General features: G+C 41.6%; 1 protein-coding gene across 1 annotated transcript in view; it reads right to left on the bottom strand.

Moving 5' to 3' along the window:
- Nucleotides 1–17,150, bottom strand: part of RGS6 (regulator of G protein signaling 6) — a 500,599-nt gene extending 483,449 nt beyond the window's left edge. The window contains 1 exon segment of the mRNA XM_032768378.2: nucleotides 16,841–17,150. The gene's annotated coding sequence lies outside the window, so the exon portion shown is untranslated.
- Nucleotides 17,151–18,053: the final 903 nt, after the last annotated feature.

Here is an 18,053-nt window from a genome sequence, read left to right as displayed (position 1 = left end):
TAGGTTCCTACTAAGGCCTGTTCCATTTGTGCTGTTTACACATGCATAAACTGTACAAGTTAAATGAAAGCTAAAAAGATCACCAGCTGTTGATTGGAGCTCTGCCTTACTTGCATGTTAGTGACCAGGCTCAATTCAATTCCCAGGTCTCATTTCTCACTCCCTTCACTAGGAGAGATTGGGAGTGCTACACTGGCATTGTATTTAAGGCACCCAGCTGAAGTCCCTCATGTCACTCTGCAGTGACTATTCTAGCTGACACAGTAAAAGTATTGATACACTAATGGAAGTGCCAGTCCAGCCTTCTTTGGATGAAAGGCCGGCCATCATGACAAAAAAGTGGAGAATCCCCAGCACTCCAGAGGTACATGGTATCTACATGGAGGAGAAAGAGAATTTTTTGCTAAGTGAAATATCCTCTTAATAGTAGCTATCTTAATACACTATATTTGCAACCAAGCAAAGCATAAATGGCCTTACAAATAATGTTATATTTGGTTTAAAAGATTTTGAATATTATTGTAAGGTAAGTTACTCTTAAAAAAATCAACAAGAGGATAAAATTTTGTAAGTCACACAGTTTTCCTCAATTTTTTGTTTCAGCATGATTAATATTTTCCTGCTTTAATACTGCAAACACAGTTTAAGCTAACAGAAATCTGTTCTTTACGTGATAAGAAAGGTTCAGTTCATCCATCGCCTACGTAACTCAAGCCTACCATACTTGCGTACATTTTTAAGAAATTACAGGTTATCCCTTCCATTAATAATCAGACTCAACTCTGCAGAGACTGTGGTATTATCACAGTAAGGTCAAAAGTCACTTTGAAATGAGAAGAAAAACATTTTTCTCTAATCAGACTGTTTCTGTGTTTTACTTGGTTTTAGAGCACACCACCAAGAGAGATAAGCACCTGGACTACAGATTTATATATAGGCAGGTGAACTCTATAAATTTAACCTATGTAGATGTAAAAATAATTAGTCAATGTTTCAGTCTCAGGTTTCAATGAATGGTCAAAAAAAAAGGGGGGGGTTGAATAAAAATAAAGTCTTCTTATTACTGCCTATTCCCCCTTTTTCCTTCATGCTTCCTATGACGTATGACTTTAGCCTTCTAAATAATGTTAATAGAAGTAATCATCTTTAACTGTATTAAATTTAACAGTCAGCTTAGATCTGATATACGCTTACTGTATTAAAAATGGATTGTAAGCTTTGTGAGCAATACATAAATGTGCAATTGACTTTAGTTGTTTGCTTTATGTAACTCTAAAACTAAACCCAAGAATTTTTCAGTTTAGTAAATCATAACTGCTCTGAGAGAATAGGCTGGCAAATAAACTTGCATTCTATGTGCTTTTACAAACAGGCTTTTCATCATCTACCAATTGCAACTTATTGTTTTTTAAATACAATTATTTTATTTGACTTCGGTACAATAGAAAAAAGCTGGATTTAGAGATGCTTTAGGTATGTAACAGAAAATGTTGACAGATGTGATACCCAGTCTGTGTGTAAAGATTACATGTTGTTACTTGTTTATATAGAGAGTTGGAGAAGCAATAGGAAAGGTAACAATGTTTTGACAGAAAATAAAAATGGTATTTATTTTTAAAATGAAAACCAGGAAGTGTATGGAGAAAAATTATCTATATTAAATTCAAGCTATGGTAGAATTAGGGACAAGATGACCCAGGGGATGGATAATGGAGTATGAGACTGTCACCTCTAGTTCACTGGTTCATAGTCAGCCAATGTAGGTAATGACTGAAAATTGCAGCTACCTCAAGACCATAGTATTAGTTCACACTGTGAGCGAGATAACAGAATGAAATCTATTTAGCTAACTGGTCAGACAAAAAAAACTCTAGAGAATGCAGAACAGTACAGTATATCAAATGCAAAACATACTTCTATATTTGTATCACTTTTGCTTTTGACTTCTTTGTGGCTAACATTAGATAAGTGGCTGTGTAAAAATAAGAGTCTTCTTAAGCAATACATCTGTTCTCAAGATGAATTCAGGGACCATTTGTTTCACCTGGACTTTGAAGAGATGTAAGTAGACTGAGGTACAAAAAACCACATTGGTATCTGATTATGTGATGCTGCTTGGTAGAGAAGGGAGGAGCTGGTTGCATTGTGCTTTGTTTGTGTAATAAATAATTGGAAGGATTCTTAGAGTTTGTGTATTCATCCTTTTATTTATTCTAAATCTAAATAAAATATTTATTATTATTTATTTGTAATTTTATAGCACTTAGGAGCCCTAGTCATGGACCAGGACCCCACTATGCTAGGTACTGTACAAACATAGAACAATGATACTTCCACGACCAAAAATGTTTCACTATGTTTTTCTCCTCCCAGTCCTAATATAGCTACAGGCCAACAAACTGGATTCTCTTCTGGCTTATGTATCATTAAACACAATTATTAACAGAATTCATATTGCAGAATCTTTAGTGGTGGTGGTGATGGCAGTGATGGCAATGCAGAAAAATTCAAGTTTGACTTTCAGATCCTAGGTTGAAGTACAAGGAAGGCCGTGAGGAAAAAAAATTAAAAACACTCAGGCAAACAAAGTATATTTGTCTTTTCAAGGAATCCATTTCAATCTTCGAGCCTCTTGATACTATTTTGGAGTTATTTTTCCTGAGTACAACAGAATTTTAATAACTGCTCTCAACAGCATCTCTGTGCAGGATTGTTAAACTCACTCTGTGAAGGGGGCAAAATTACAATTTTAATTATGACCTGTGGGCTCTTGGTCTGGAGGGATCACCACTAGTAATCAGAGCACTTTGTTCTGCTTAGGTTAGCCAACCCATAGGGCAGGGGTGGGCAAAATTTTTGGGCCAAGGGACACATCTGGGTGGGGAAATTTTATGCAGGGCTGGGGCAGGGGGTTGGAGTGCGGGAGGAAGTACGGGGTGTATGGGGGGGTGCGGTGTGCAGGAAGGGGCTCAGGACAAGGGGTTGGGGCAGAGGAGGGGTGCAGGCTGTATGAGGGGGCTGAGGGCAGGGGGTTGGGGTGCAGGAGTGGTGCGGGGTATATGAGGGGGCTCAAGGCAGAGAGTTGAGGTGCAGGAGGGGTGCACAGTGCAGGCAGGGGGCTTAAGGCAGGGAGTTGGGGGGTGGGGTGCAGGAGGGGTTCAGGCTCCAGGGTGGCAGCGGCACACTGGGGCCAGGGGAGGCTCCCTTCATGCCTGCCCTGACCCTGGCCTCACACTGCTCCAGGGAGCGCTGCAGCCCCTGGGGAAGGGGGGCGGGCGGAGGGCTCCGCATGCGCTGCCCTCGTTGTGCCTCCAGGTATCTCCTCCAAAGCTCCCATTCACCGTGGTTCCCTGTTCCCGGCCAATGGGATCTGTGGGGGGTGGTGCCTGGAGGCAAGGGCCTGGGGCCGCAGAGATGGTGGGCTGGCTGCTGCTGAGAGTGGCACAGGGCCCGTGGCAATCCCGAGAGCCAGATTCAAAGCCCTGAGGGGTCGGAGCCGGCCTTCCGGTGGTAGTCTGCCTACCCCGCTATAGGCACTCTGCTGAGATTGCCTAAAAGGGTGCCCATTTTGATGTTGGATTTTGAATTGTGGACATATATTTGCTCAGGACTGGATTGAGGCCACTAACTCACTCACAGAAACCACTTTTCTGACATTAGCCACAAAGCAATCAAAAGCAAAAATCTAGATGCATATTTTACATTTGACATATTATACTGCTTCACATCCTCTACAGTTTTTTGTCTGACCTGTTACCTAAATGAGTTTCATTCTGGTTTTCCCACACACACTGCGAGCCAATAATATTCAACATTTTGTTCTTAGTATGAAGATCATTTAAAAGATTTTTTTAAAACAATGTTTAGTGGCAAATTAAAACCTTAATAAATGTGCTAACAGATTCCTGTAGGATAAGATTTTAGGGGAGGGGGATTGGCACATGTCCGTACTACTGATATTTTTCCATTACGTATTTCCTTCTTTTTTGCTTACACCCAGCTCCACTCTTCCCTGAAAAATAATCTGACTAGAGCAGACAGGCAGCACTTGACAAAATGTACTTGGTTGGTGTAAGAGGTTACTTAATCCCTCTCTTATCTGACTGGGTTCCTGGAACCTCCTCGGAAGAACAGGAGGATCATCAACTGTAAAGAACAAATGGTTCCTTTATGTTACATCAAGATCTCCAATGTCACTTAAACTATGATAACCAATATGTACAGTAGCCTTGAGATGCAAACACTAGTTTATCTACAACCAAGCTATTAATCTTGCCTGATGCTGGATTTTGAAGTGAGACAACAGGTGTTAACAACCAACAATGCAGGATATTGTTAATAGGAATCCCTATAAGAAAATGCTAAATCAGTCATAACTAATCAGCATGAATATTAACAGGGCTCTTCAATATGCTTTCTAAAGTACCTAGTCAATCAAAAGTATGACAGCTGACATCAGAGCCATCTTCTAGTCCCACAAGGCAATCTTCTACCTAAGCATTTAGAAAGAGAGCAATATACTACCTCGTCAGCGTCACAGTAAACCACACATTTTGTAGGGAGGGGTAGAGTGAGAAAAAAGGAGAATTAAGAGAAGATATTCTGCAAAGGTACCTAAATATTCTCATTAAATGCATGTAGGATTTTCCAAGCAAAACAGCTACAGATATGAGGTCCAGTTCAGAACTTCCATAAAACTTCCTCTGAAGTCAACCAACATAATGGAAGTGATGAACAAGACAATTCTAGCATGTTTGATTTCAATGGGAAGTTTTGCCTAGGTAATGAGCACAAATTTCAGCCCATAAAATGGAACATATTAATTGAATACCCACACAGAAATCCATCAGCATCTCCTGACTGCAATAATATGTCATATGATAATTAATAGGAATAACTGGTTTTGTATCATTTTTACATTTAAAAAACTGCCTGTGTCTGAGATGTCATGCTCCCGTCCAAATGTGAGAGACTGGGAGCTCATAGTGACCACAGTTGTGCAAATCTAGTGTAAAAAGCAGTTTGATGTCATTAAAACATAACCTATTTCACTGTACTGAGTAACATGCATATCTAAAACTCTCTACTGTTCATGTGCTTGAAAACTTCTACAGCTATGTGAGTTGCTGAACTGATAATTATCTACCAGAAAAAGTCTACTGGTTGGGTGAAATATTTGCACCCAATTCATTGGGTAATTAGTTAAAGTGACAGGAGGGAAAGGACAAGGAAAAAAATTAGTTAATTTGAATTCAATTAGTTTCCATTAACTCTAAATTGATGTTTCACATCTGCCATAAATCTCTCTAGAATGCCACTTGACAGAAGGGAATCTGTATCTTTATATTCTCTTTATATTACAGTAGCACCTAGAGGTGCCAACCAAGATTTGTATACTGGTAGGCAATGTAAAATAACACATAGGAGAATAACAGTCCCTTCCCCAAAGAGTTTATAGCAGGTGTATCAGGCATCCTGCTCACATCATGTAGTTTTGTGGCCAGCATGGTTTAAGATTATGCAAAATCTCAGCTTTAGTTTTATTTAAAACATAAATTTCTAATCTTCATGCCTGCAGCGATAACTTTCCAAATCTGAACCAAGTGTAAACTGATAACATGATGTCTTCCTGAGTCAGCAGACAGACTGAAACAATGAGTAAGAGCCACAAACTCTTCTGCTCCCTATTAATCTGATTGGTGTGCCGGTTCTGAGGATTAATGATGACCTTGACTGTCAACATTATCTATTGCATTCCTGATCATTTAAAGCAGATGGAACAGGGGATGGAGGTGGTAATGAAGCCCTCAGAGAGTGGGATTTGGGAGTTGTTGCAAAGGGGAAAAAAAGGAAAAATAAAAAATTATTTACTATATAAAGGCTCTCTCCTTGATCTCTGTGCAAACCTCCCATGGATATTAGTGGGTCTTCCCCTGTGGCTGAAAGGAATTTGACATCCTGAATTTACATACCCAAGTCGTCAACCATAAACAAACATGAAATCCAGCCCTTTCCTCCAACAGAGTTCGGCACCCCTTGTTTATAGTCTAAATAGACAGGATAGGCAATGCCTGAACAGGAAAACAGAGGCCAGATGGGTAACGTGACTTCTCCCAGAGTCACACTGCAGACCAGTAGAAGAACCAGGCCCTGGGCTCTTGAGTCCCAGTTCAATGCTCTATCCACTGGCCCATGCTACCTCTCATGTATGCAATATCATGTATGTAACATGGAGGTAAAAAATTATAAAAATGGACCAAACTCACAGAGGTGAAAGCACACACTCGTGAATGACAAGGTTCTAACAACAGTTTCCGGCTGTGCTTGCTCCCTCTTGAAATAACCACTACAGCAGGACATATGTGCTGTTGAAAAGAGGGCTGATGGAGCAGATGGAGAGAGCCACACTGAAGCAGGTATGTGCTGGAGGGTCCTTGCAGAGCCCCTTATTAACATTTCCCCATTAAACTGAAGGGAAGCTTGGTGTCATTTCCCTCTGATGGAGTTTACCCCCAATCTGGATACTGAAATCTTCTGTGTCAGAGAGGTATAATCCCAAGCACTCATAAAAACAGAAGAGCAATTCTTATGGCCATAGAAATGCACTACAAAGAAATTATTTTCAAAACAGTGTAGCAGATTATCACCGATACCCCTCCCCTAATCATTTCAAAATATATAAACTGAACACTCTGGTAGACCGTCAAGATATCCATATTTTTTCAGGAACAAAGTATAAACATTTCCAGCAAGAGCACTTACTATCAACTTGTTTGTCAAGTGCCTCCTCCCTGGGTTGTGAAGAAAGTATTTTTGTTTATACTTGAAACAAATGAATAGACTCCCAATTCCCTTGTGCCTACCCTTTGGGCACATCCAACCCTGGGACAGGGGGTTTCATCACAAGCTAAAATGGAAGTACTGGCAGCATATCACTTTTCCAATACTTCCATTAGAGGGAGAAGGCAAGGTCATATCAACAGTAAATAAAGGAGAACCAGGCGGATGGAAGCTGGGGAGAGATGTGGCATTGCTGAAGCTATAGATAGATGTCTTGGGGCATTGGCAGAAAGGACAGAGGTAGCAACAGCAGCTGCGATAAGAAGAATGAGAGAGGGAAATAACTAATCAAGACAGAAGAACAGTGGGGGAGCAGAGAGGGAAGCACCAAGGATAGATTAAAGCTAAGTCAACCAAAAACATAACACCCCAAAATGGCCCTCCAGGAAACATGCATCAGTTGGATTAAAAGATCATTCCGAGAGAACTGACCCTTTCTGGTATGCACACCACATCAGAGATTATTTAGGGATCGGGAGCCAGCCTGAAATTTGAATTTCCTACATTTGATTGGATCCTTTTGCAAAGAAACAAGATGTCTGGTGTACCACCGGAGTATGGATGCAGCACCGATCTGTGTGTGGAGGTGGTCTCTCTCTCTCTCTCTCTTTTTCCAGCTATGTTCCGGTGAGCGAGTGGGAAAAGAAACCACTGTAGGCCAACTCCCTTTTTCCCTACTGATGACACTAGTATCACAATGGGGTGGGGACTTCTGGTTCTCTGTTACCCCCAGAAACATTTCCACAATGTGTTGTCGCTCCCTATGAGCTTCCTAAGAGAAATCTGACTCAAGGTTTCTTTCTGCACGCCCCATGAGTCATACCCAGCACCACTATAAAATCCCATGTGAGGCAGTTGTTTTCTGTATGTTCTCTTTTCCATTCAAACACTTGGCTCCCCCAATTATATCTTTTCTTAAAAAACAACCTCCTTTTAGACAATCATCCTTCTATGATTAAAAAAAGGCATGGTCTAGTGGTCTAAGCAGAAGGCTGACAACCAGAAACTCCCAGGGACCTAAGACTGCATCTGAGAAGGATTTTCTGTGGTCTTCAACAAGTCACTTTGTCTCTAGTTTACCTATCTGTAATAGCAGCGGTAATAGTATAGACCCACCTCACGTAGGTGTTGTAAGGAATGTTAGGGATGATGTGGTTTGAAGGTAAAAAGTATTAAGTGTTACAACTGTTATTCATGGGTTCCCTGTCTCCCTCATGTGGAAGGAGATCAGACTATTCCTTGATTGCCACTGCTTAAAGATGACAGATCATTTTTCTCCCATAAGAAATCTGCATCTCATTTTGAATATACAGTTAATGTGCATAATCGATTCTGTTTCTACTAGCATGATATACAATAACAAATGAAACATAACAACTTGCAGTTATTTGTAGATATTTTCAGATGCTCTCAAAACACTTTCCAGAGTTAGATGTTAAACCTATTTTACATGCGTGGAAACTGAAATGAAGTGACTTACACAAGGTCTTACACCGAATAGAACCAGGTCTCCTGATACCCCAGACTCCTCCTCTAATCACTGGTTGGTAGTCTCCTTTAAAAAGGGAAGTTGTCAAGGCTGAATCCCAACTCTGTCACTCCAAGTGCAGAAGTGGGGCCCACAAGGATTTTAAAAAATAACACTTGCCACTCTAGGCTTGTATTAAACTCCCAAAGTTACAGCTTTTCTCTGACCTTGGCTTGGTAAACGCTGCCACCACACAAATGCAACAAAACCCCCTTTGAACCCAGAAAGGAGCATTTGGGAATTCCAAAAGGAAACAAAGGAAATTAGCTGTGGCGACCAGTTAATCAAACAACATGCACAAACCTCTTAGGACACCAAAAATCCAATCCTGTTCTTAAAAAAGGTAAATTTTATTAAAAACAAAAAGAAAGAAAATACATCTGGAACTTAGACTTTTGATAGATTTTAAAAGAGCAATTCCAAAATCAAGCACCCAAAATAGCGTTTTTGGGGGTTCAGCTTAAAGGTTACAAGCAAACAAAAGCATCTGGGCTTAGCACAGAGGAGTCCACAAGCCAATAAGAAATAAAAGAAATAATCCTAATCACATCTAGCTAACCATTCTGATCTACGTACACACTGGAGTTCAGAGAAGTAGTTCTAGGCATGATCTGATGACTTATAATCATACCTGGCTTAGGTGCTTATAGCATGGCTGCCCTGTCCCTTCAGCCCAGAGAGACAGACAAAGGGAAAATTTCTTTTCCAATTTTAAAAAGTTCTAACTTCCCATTGGCGCTTTTTGTCAGGAGCCCCCCCTCCCCTTTTTTTCTTTACCTGGGGACTTTTAACCCTTTACAAGTAAAAAACAGCTACCAAGAGGGAGTTTACAGCTAACTGGCTAGTTGGGTGTCCATCGAAGTGAGCTATCCCTCCTCCCCTTTTATTTATTACAGAAGTGTATATCATATTTATTATTTCTGAACATCTAAAATGTGCTAGAAATATGAAGAGACTCAAATGGAGACAATTCCCATCCCAAAAGCTTTAAGTTTAAATTTGATATGACTGAACGAGTGAGGGTAGCAAACAAACCAACCAGCAGGGGGGAAAAAAGGGCACAGAGTGGGGAGGGGTGGGGAAAAGGCTAGGCATTGAACACACACACAGATTGCAGCTCAGCTGCCCAATCAGATTTTTTTCCTGTTATTCAGCCTATTTTTAAAATTAGTATTAACGGGCCCAATTTGTCCATAAGTATTTTACCTTCCAACAAAAAGTGCCACTATGGGAAGGCTATATGCCAAGATCTTGTTATCAAGAATAGCCAGGGAGAATATAATAGTGAAGACACATTGACTCTTTAACTAATATAAATGTCAGCACTATAGGAATTCAGAAATGCAAAAGGATAAAAACAATCCCACCCTAAACTTCATCTGAACTTGTGATCCCAAACTATGGTAATATTTGTAAAGTGCTATTAGTCTTCATAGAGGAGATTCACTGGGGGGCTATAAAACTGCATCCAGTTACTTTGCAACTAAGCCAATTCACTGACCAAACCCTTCCCTTCAGGGGATGAGATGAGTAACCATACTGGTGTCAAAATCACTAAAAAAACGCAGAAATTGGGCTTGTTTTTGGCTCAATTGGCTTGTAGCTCATTGGGCTTATAGCTTGTTGCTTCTTGGGGCCAGGGGAGGCAAGCAGGGACAAGGGAGGGGAGAGAGTCAAGGGTGCACAGTGGGCCCACCACAGTCTCAGACTGCACAGCAAGGGGATCTGGTCACATAGAGTGTTGAGGTTCTTAGGGATTGGCTTATTTTGGCCTTGTTTTGAAATGGAATTAGCTTGATGTTTGGTTTATTGTGAAAGTTGGGGTGATTATTTATTTACCATGTGAAAGTTGGCAACTCTGACTGGCACTCTATGGCCTGGGGCATGAGGGGGAAGAGAATTCAATCTCCTCTCCCTGAGAGAAACCCCACTTTGCAAAGTCAGTTTACTTGGGCACTGCAGTGCTTCAGGATCTGGTCCACTAAATGCAGTGATAAGGAAAAAATAGCAATACTTTGTCTCCCACTTCAGTCTGGGGGATGAGGTTCTCTTTTCCACGATAAAAATTGCTAATCATGATTTACAAAAGTGACTTACAATGGATGGACTAAATTTTCTGTTACACTAGTAACAAAATCATTTGTTTGAAGATCTGTTGGAGATCAAAAGTACAGTACTAACATTCTAATATGTACTGATCAGAAAATAAAAATCAAATTATTACAATCGGCAAATATAAACTCCAATAGAATTAGATTCTAAACACAGAACTACTCAACTTAAACTCCCTGTGCTGAACAGGGCTTGATTAAATAAATTCCTTCAAGTAAGCTTAATCTAAAATGGCACGATAACCAATCCACCACTGCATAAGACTATTACACAATCTCACTCCAAACTCCTCAAGGTGCTTAGAGTTCTTACAGGTTGCTTCTTCAAGAAAATTAAAGATTTCCAATTAAAGTAAAATGCAAAGTATAATTGTTTTTTGAAGATTTAGGCCCACAAAATACCCGCATCCACATGCAAGACAAATATTATTATTCCCAGTTTTACAGAGGGCTGAACTAAGGCACAGAGAGGTTAAGTGACTTGTACAAGGCCATACAATCAGTGGCAGGGCAATGAATTGAACATAGGAGGCCGGGCTTCCAGATTATTAGTCAATATTCCCTCATCATCTATGGCCCTGAGCATGTAGCATATTACAGCTACCATTACTTGGATATTTGTACTAGTCAGTTTTCCCCTGTGAGGAGGACGTTACAGCTGCCCTCATTACTGCTCTGAATTTAAACTACAGAGAAAGAGAAGAAACACCCTTTGAATTTGTCAATGTGTGTCACTCCTTTTTTGGCTATCGAGCTCACTAGTGAGCAATATAAGTAACTCCTCTTTATTATCTGATATTCCTAGCTCCATTTTCAAATGGTCCAAGCACACTGCCTTTGTGTTATCCCGCCACGGCTGAGTCAGGAAGGAGGAGAACAGGATAGTTGGTCCCTACATGGCAGTGAAGAGCAGAGCATTACTACTAAGCTCCTGACACAGTGAAATGTCAAAATCTTACTACTCACTTTAACTTATACATATTTGTTGATATTCATTGCCACTGATGATCAAAAGCAGCAATAAATCTGATATAACGCGAGTGGGCAGCAGCAACCTGTCTTGCATCCACAGCCCTTCTATACACTTGATAGCCAAGGAGAAAATTATGGGTTAGCTTTTCTTCCCTGCTTCTCCTCATAAACAACAAACAGTTTCCTCCCCAGTCAAAAAAGTACGGCAGCCTCACTAGTGACAACTGTGTCTTTGAAAAGTTTTGTCCAGTCTACATGTTTTTGAAAGAAAAACAAAATCAAATGTATAGTGAAGAATTCCAAAGCACTTCAGATTGTATATACGTGCTGCAGTCACCTCAGCCATCACTGTAATGCAGCCACTTCCATGGTGCAAGTCAGCAGCTATTTCACAGCACACAGCAACACTACACAATAGTTTACGACAGGAAGTAAGGAACACTGTATCAAGTTGAAACTGCAGAGAAAATTTGGGGTAGGCAGAATGCAATAATCTGGACAGAGAGAGACAAGGTGGGTGAGCTTATATCTTTTATTGGACCAGCTTCTGTTGGTGAAAGAGACAGGCTTTTGAGCTTCACAGAGCTGTTCTTTGGGCCACAATGCTAGAACACCCCAGTGCAAACAATATCATGAATTGGAATTTGAGGCCAGATTTTCAAAGGTAATTAGGTGCCTAAACATACATATAGGTGCCTACTGGGATTTTCAAAAGTAGGTTATGTGCCTAACTCCCATCAAAATCAATGGGAGTTAGCACTTAAATCTCATTGGGTACTTATCTGCATCTTTAAACCCAGATCTGGCCCTTGGTCGCTAGCATCTCTTTTCTCGTATATCTATCTGGCTGTCTACATGCCTCCATTATAAACAGAACCATAAAATCTTTAGTGACAACAGGTGGCTCGGATGTCAATTTTACATCTGATCTGACATGTCAAGCAGTGAAGTGTCAACTCACATTATGTTAGTTCAATACTGATTTGAAGGAGCAGAACCGTAATGAATCACCAGCAAGAGTCCCGAGAGTACCAAGGGTTTCCTTTGGAGGTCTTCCATCCAAATACATACAGACCTCACCATGCTAAGCCATAAGAAATGAAAAGATAATACCACAAGATGGCATAGAAAATAATGCATTTAGAAGCCAGTTGAGAAAATCTCATAAGTAATGGGCATTATCTCAGCTGCTAAAGCAAGACAGAATAATATTAATTTATAATAATCCACTGTTGCTCAGTAAAATAAATCTAACTACTCATATGATCCCCCTTACTATTGTACCTGCATGCCTTACCAGAAATAATATAAATCAAATTCTGTCTCTGGTGGTAAGAATGCAAAATCCTGCCCATGAAGGGGAACCTACGTTCCTCTGTTTTAGGGCACTGTTGAGAAATAACCAACCCTAGTTCTGATATCATTGTTGTTAGATAGATCTGTCACTGCTGTTTTTAGTGAACATATCATGGTAGAGATAGGATTTAATGTAAAATCTTGTCTCAATGAAACGGTCAAGACTGTTCTAAGCCAGATTCTTTAAGATAGCGGTCTTTATTCTTGAAGTGCTGGAGAGCATCACCACCATGGAATGGACTCACAGACATCCACAAAATAATTGCAACATGGGAAGACTGAGTCATGGCATGACAACATCATTAGTCAATTTAAAATGGACTGATGTAACATCACAACAAACAATGTCAAGTTGCCACGCCGCAGTTATTTTGTCTCTTTCTGTGACTTCAATTGGCACAGTACCTTTTCTTTCTCCTCCATCTGCTAGCCCACTGCAGTCATTGGGAGAATATTTCCTTCTCCTTTTCTCCCCTTCCTGGGTGCTGAAAGAGATAGTGACGGATTCTGGCAGTTCTGATCCATTACTCAATTTTGCTCCTGCTGTCTCACACACGGCAAGCAATGCAAAGAACATTCCTGTGAACAGCACTCTGCTCACTTTCATCAGACCTGTGGGCTACACCAGAAATACATGCTGGACCCTGAAGAACTTCCTATGCCTCCAGAGAGAAGGGTTGGGAATCACTAATTTGCAGTGATGCGTTTTTGCCCTATCCTCAAAGGCTATTGGATGAAAACAGATTGCTGTACCATCACCCTTACAGTAATGATCAGCCACAAATTGAGGGCAAGCAGTGTCAATAATAATGATGCTAATGATAATATGCAGCTGTGTGTTACAGCTTTTCCTGGAATAGTATTAAGAGGGCAACCATAAAACTAGTGAGATGGCTTAACTGTGGCCTTTAAACACCTATTCTAGGTATAACTCACACTGAAGTATGTGAAAATTGTTACACTCTTTCTCTCACCAGTTTATGATCTTTGCTATAATTCAAAATTGGGGGTGGAGTGTTTGAAGGCTATTTAAATTCCATCACACTTGCATATACTAACATTTACCATTAATTATTTTAATAAATCGGGGCATTAGAATAGGCAGCATCCATGCAAAAATAAAGTCAATTTTGGCAGGGTCTACATAGTTTCTTCAGCATTTGGCATAGAGATTCAAACAATGACATTTATTATTCTGTGCCTTTATGTCCCTAAGAAAATAACTGTTCTTCAAGCATTTGATCCAGTTTAAGAGAATTGTATGAGCAGATTTCCAAGGGCACATATGAAATGTGCTTAAATCAGCTGGCAAAGAAAATATTGCACTTCATAATTAAACAAAAGATTGATAATTCTTCTGACATCCAAAAATCAGTATAAATGTGGTATTCACTGTAAAGTCAGGTGATGGAAGTAATGAGGGGAAGGGGAGAAGCACGTGCAGTTCTTTAAAAAAGCAAAAACAAAACCACTCTCAGAATTCTAATACACTTTGTATCCTCTTAAAACTCCCAAAGCTCTAATCTACCGATGGCATCTTTTGGTATGATCTGCACTGAATTATCGCAAATAATACTTTACTTTGTCTTTTATTAAGCGCCTTTCATGCCCAAGGATCTCAAAGCACTCTGCAAACTGCGCGCGAGCACAGGCAAAGCAGAAACTGAAATGCAACCACCTTTGGTGGCGGGGAGGGGCAGCAGGAGCACAGCATCACCACAACCGCGGGGGGGGGGGAAGTTTTCTAATGCGAGGCTATTTACGAAAGAGATTTTCCTCTTGTTCTCAACAGTACTCATGGGAAGCTACACACATAAATAAAACCAGCAAAGAGCGATTTTCTGAGGCGCATCACACAATCCTTAGTTTCAAAAGCGCCAAGAAACATCGCGCAAGTCTGTGATATACAGGTTACAATTAAGGCATGAGCCTGGAAAAACCTCTCATCGCCAGGTCCTGTAAATCGTTCCTCGCTAGAGCAATGCACTCGTGAGCAATCATGCTGATGTCCGTAGGGACAGCGTGCGTGAGCAAGGATGATTCCTGTGAGTTGGGCTTTGCAGCACGGAGCCGAGGCGCGCTTCGGAGCAGTGACCGTGACTGCTAGTTCGGTGCAGCACTCCACAGCGCAGAGATGGGGCTGGGTCTTGTTAGCCATCTGAACTACTGGGTGTCCCTAACACATGGCATTGCTGTGAAGCTTTTTGCTGGCTCCGCAACCTGTTCCCTAATCTTCCCTCATGACATCACATTGGTTACTACAGATATGTTGATAGTGTCACAGAGGAGAATGATTATGCGCGGGGAACAGGTAGCAGCTGATCTCTTAAGCAACGATCTTGTCTTCAAGCAAATCTCCTTTGTAATTGAGAACGGACATACATTCTATTTGCTACTAAGCAAACCTGTCTCCGAAAAGCATGTCGTTCGGCAGTTTTCACTTGCTGTTTAGAGCCACATCCTACTGCTTATTTTTAACTCCGTATCCAGTGTCCCATTTCTTACTCCCAACCCAGAAAGCCTTACTGCAACCGTTTATATGGCACGAGAACATGGCTTTTTAAAAACAAGGCAGCAGCATTTGTTTAAAGCTCCAATGATGTGGATTCAGTGAGCATTGCAATTACTAAAGGAGACGGCTGATACAAACATTCGTATTTGCATTAAAAAATAAACCCTATTAAACACCATTTCCTTCCTCCTCGGTGCTTTGCAAGAGCTGACATTTCTCAAACACAAAAATGTGACTCTGAGTGAGCTGTCTGGCTGGCGGTGGGTTAGATGAGGCGGCTACAAAGCACCATACTCCCAGTATTTTCTATTGTGCAGGGCTTCTCACTGGAAGGGGCGGATTACTCGTTGTAATTACGAGACAAACTTTCCGCTGTGTTGCTGCGCGGGGAAATCTCCTGCTCGGGGATCTCCCAATGAAGTCCGTAGTCCCTCAACCCGCTCCCCCACAAAAGAAAATCAAAGAACCTAGCAAAAACGCCACGCACAGCTTTCCTGTGCATTCAAAAGCTACTCAACCAGCGGCCAGAGTTCCCGCTCCCACACCCCTTCCGAGAGGACCTGTCTGCAGAACGTATCTTAGAAAACTTCTCCCGAAATCTTTGGAGCGAGGCGAGCTCATCATTTAAACACGTGCAGCTACACGCCCGCCTAAGAATCTCGATAAGCGAGGGCTCTCACAAGATTTTGCCTTTAAACCAAACTGACTTCCTTTTCGGTAGAAAATTTGATCACCCAAAGCACCCTTCGCCCTCGCAGCAAGCTCCAGCTTGCCCCCAAAGCCCCTGCAGTATATATCGCCGTACTGCCCTTTCCCACCAAAGATTTCACTGGCGTGCTTTTGCTGAGCCTTGGGCTGCAGTTTGACAACCAGCACAGTAGAGACTCTTGTAAACTACTGCTGAACTCTAGTCTCCCATCTTCCTTCATTGATAAATGCAACTGAAGCAATACAGCTGAAGAACCACACACAAAAGTCCCCCTTTCCCCAGACTGGTTGCTTAGTGATTCCAGTATGTTTTCTTCAACCGCGATTCCTTCCCATCCGTGTAAGATCGCTTTTCTTTTGGAACAAGCCCTTCTCCAGCCGCCTGTGTCAGAGAAGCTTGCGTACATTCACAAATACCACCCCGCGGCTTTCATTTAGGCACAACATACACAATCATATTTAAATAACGTTACTCCGAGTAACAGAGTTGCAGCTTCTATATGACAGTAAACGAACTCACTCTCACGCACACACCCCTTCCCTATTCTCAAATACACATGCAGAACATGCAACCCACTCTGGAAGACAAAAAATCTTTTCATCTCATATTAAGAACCTCCTTGTGCCCCCAGAAGGGTTCCTGAAAACACTGAGCACAACCAACATGCCTTGACTCTCAATCGGTTTTGTAGACAGAGCTGAATTGCAGATTTAAAAGCTCTCTTTAACCAAACAAGCAAAAAGCCCCGAAATGTATAACATCATCTGTCCATTAAGCTCCTTGAGAAATCTGTGTGCAACCACTCCAATTACCTTAGCAACCAAAGAATTGCTGAATTCCCCCTTCTGCTTTTTAATTTCTCCTCAGAGACAGGAAAGAGCCTGGTTCATGGTAAAACTGGAGGAAAAAATGAATGGGAGAGACTTGAAGGTTCCTGGGGGCTCTCCCCCCGCTTTCAAAATTTCTTGTTCTTCTCCGTGTCCCTGGCTGCAGAAGAGACTGAGGCTTTGGGGTGCAGTTAGAGAAGATGGAAACAGGAAGGCTGCCGCTGAAAAGCCACTGGCAACATGCTCTCCCTCCCCCCACCCCCTCTCCAGCCACGGAATCTTTGTGCCTGATTTTTCTGTCCTCCTCCTTTCTGCACACACTCACACTCCGGTGTCTCAGCGCACACTGGAGGGAAAAAACAGCTCCCTAGCTGTGGGAGCCCAGTGTTACAGGAAAGATACAGAGAGGGAGATGAGAAACGGGGGGAGGGAGGGAGAAGCTGCTTCAAGTAAAAGATTTGTCCCTTGCAAAGGATTTGCAGCAGCAGCGCCTGCTGTAGGGAGGAGCGAGGACCTGCAGTCTCATTACGTGCACCTGACAGGCAGTAAGGGACAAAGGAAGCAGGAACTGGGTTGGGAGATCACGCAAAGCACCTTAACCTCCCCCTACAAGCCCCCCCCCCAAAAAAAACAAGACTAGATTTCACCACAGTTCAGTTGATGCCACATGTTCCATTACACCTGTCCTTGACTATTAGAAATGGTCTTCCTGGGGGGAGATTGGACAAAAATTTGTTTTGAGATGGAGGAAAGCAAAGGAAATCCCCACAGCCCCCCTCCCAAACTATCTGTTCTCCTAGAACATTGTTCAATAATTTCTCAGCCTCAGGCTGTGTTCCCACCCCCATTTTTGCTGTGTGTTTATTAATTATTATGGTTGGTTATTAGCCAAGAAGATGAAGATGCATTATTTACCTTTGTCCACATGCTTTGAGATCTTTATGTGGTTCCTTCCCTTCCATCCAAAGGAGACACTCTCTCTCTCTCTCTCACACACACACACACAATCACTGGGGAGATGCACAAGTTGGGTGACAGAGGGTGACGGACTAATGCAAAGCACGTGCATCAAGCTAGCTGTAAATTCTGTAGGTTCCCTCAGATAACTTGGAACCATGTTTTCAGTTTTGTTTATTATCATTAGTAGTAGTATTATAAGAGAGAGTCAAGTGCTTGAACTGGTTGGGAGTCCAATGAG

The sequence above is a fragment of the Chelonoidis abingdonii genome, chromosome 4, assembly GCF_003597395.2.
Source record: "Chelonoidis abingdonii isolate Lonesome George chromosome 4, CheloAbing_2.0, whole genome shotgun sequence".
Lineage (NCBI taxonomy): Eukaryota > Metazoa > Chordata > Testudines > Testudinidae > Chelonoidis > Chelonoidis abingdonii.
This window is presented reverse-complemented; position numbering and strand designations above follow the sequence as displayed.